The sequence below is a fragment of the Marmota marmota genome, unplaced genomic scaffold (genome assembly GCF_001458135.2).
Source record: "Marmota marmota marmota unplaced genomic scaffold, marMar, whole genome shotgun sequence".
Classification (NCBI taxonomy): Eukaryota; Metazoa; Chordata; class Mammalia; order Rodentia; family Sciuridae; genus Marmota; species Marmota marmota.
The window spans coordinates 32,619,423-32,621,929 of NW_026000005.1; positions in this window are offsets into that span (position 1 = coordinate 32,619,423).

The window sequence follows — 2,507 nt, forward strand, 5'->3', positions numbered from 1 at the left end:
AAAAAAAAAAAAAAAAAAAAAAAAAAAAAAAGTCACTCTCAATTCACAGCAAGTTGATTGCTTTGTTCTTTCAGCAACTGCAAACAGAAATCATCAAGCTGGCAGTCCATAGACTAAAAGAAATTCACTTCATTTAGAGAAGACAGAAACAAAATATTCCCAATGTTGTCCATCAAATACCTGCTAAGTTTGATAGCGCTAAAAAGCTGCCGGTACTACCTAATAAACACACATCAAAAACACATATCACTACAGTCAGTGCATATTATGCAGCAGGAGCACCCAGAGAAGTAAGGCCGTGAATGGATGAACATTATGTGCACTAGGTTTATAACGCCAACCCCAGGATCTCCAGGTATTTATACCATCATTATTCAATTACCTCTGCACACATACCACATATCAATAAAAATAGTCCTGCCCATTTCTTGAAAGATCAAATGCAACACACTGCACATTTTAATAGATATAAACATTAAAGTGAAATTGAGCTTTCAGAAAGAACACAAAGAACTGAGTACACAGCCACAATATTATTTCTCAGGCTACTGAAAAGGGTGCTCACTGACATTATAAAACCCATTACTTTTTAAAAACTCACAATAACTGATTTTTCAGCCACACTACATAGGACATACAGATAAAAATATGACTTCTGTGATTCTGGCAATTAAGATCATCTTTTCTATACAATGTTCAAACTGCCCTAAAATTTTTGCTCATTATTTGACCTACGAAAACTAACCCCTTTTTTTCAATCAAGTGTGCTGAATTTTACTTCACTGTAAGCTTTGCCTCTTAAGATCTAAGTGTGATATTATCACACTTTCTCCTATCACAATACCCTTCCTCTTTCTCTTTAATTTCATCACCCTTGCCAATACCAATTGCTCCCCACACTGAGAAGATTCTGTTCAGCCTAGTAGTTCCCTGCATTCCCTATCCAGCACAGGCTGCAGGTTTAACTCCTCAGAACCATTTTTACCAGTACTTTAATACCGCTGAGCTCTTCAACGCTGATGAACACCAATCTCCAAAGCTAGACAAGTCAGAATCTATTTCTTCCTTGCCTTCTCAGGCTATGAAGAACCATGATAAAAAGAAAGATACACAAATTTATCCCTAAAAAACTGGCATCTTTTTCAACTTTGTATCTCACCAAAGTGATGTATTAGATGAATTAGATGATCTTGAATAAACAAACCAATAGATACCTATTTAAAACAATCACCATGCTTCCAAACCTCCTTAACCTTACTGGACTCAATGGTATGAGCTTGTGACAACCTAGACACATTTCTATGACTTCACTAGTAATCTTCCCCTTCCCCAAGGTCTTCACTCATTCTTCCTTCTTCAGATGGAATACTTTGTCTCTAGCTTCCAAATCTTCCATGTGTCCTAAAGGAACTGATTATCATTAGTTATGCTTCTTCATTCACTCATACCTAAATATGCACAGGTAATCTCTCCCCCTACCTAAAAACCACTTCCTTTTGACTCTGCCTCCCATTCTACCTTCTGACCCAGCTCCTCCCAGTCTTGAACAAATAAAAGCTCTAAAGTAAGTGCTCTACACCAGCAGACTCCATCTCCTTCCCATTTTAGCTTTTCCTTAGCTGCTACTTTTCCTACCTCTGGATGTCAGCACACCCACCTCCATGCAGGCTCAGCCTCCTGGCTTTCTCTGTTGATTCTTCATTCAGTGCCTTGATTCTGCTTCCAAAACTTTAAATTGACTTCTTCAGATGAGTCTGAACCCTTTATCTATAGTTCTTACCCTTCACCCTAGCAATAAGATGCTATCATGTAATTAGCAGTGACTTAATATCTATGAATAACTGATCAGTAGAACTAATTATTCTAATTAGTGAGCTAGATGACTTTTTTGAGGTTGTTAATAGATGAGGGAAATATGAATGAAAAGCATATGCATATCTGTATGCTCGGGACCAGGCAGAGACTGGGTAGTGCCAATTCTCAATGGCGTTCAAGAGAAGATGATAGAGGGCAGACAATGCACAGAGGTGGCGCCAATCTGTACCAAAGCCAGGCTTTTTGAGAATGGCTAGGGCTTTTAGCTGAGAAGATGCCATGAAATAAAAGAACTTTTTTTTTTTTTTTTTTTTTTTTTTTTTACAACTAGGAGTTACTGACCAAAATTTTAAATGCAACAAACTTTATTTTTCTGCAGTGGTGGGGACTGGCCTTGAGCACTCTCACTGAGCTACAACCCCAGGCCAAATGTAATTCAACTAATTCCATCAGGAATTTATGTGTGTGTTATTTTCACTTTTTAAAAATTTAACAGTAAGCCAGGCATGACGGTGCACACCTGTAATCCCAGCTACTTAGGAGGTCCTGCAACTGAGACCCTGTCACAAAGTAAAAAATCAAGAGGGGCTGAGGGTATAATTCAGTGCACTCCTGGGTTCAATCTCCAGTACTGGGAAAAAATAATGTAACATTAAAATTTTCTTCATAATCACTAACACTCTACCCATGCC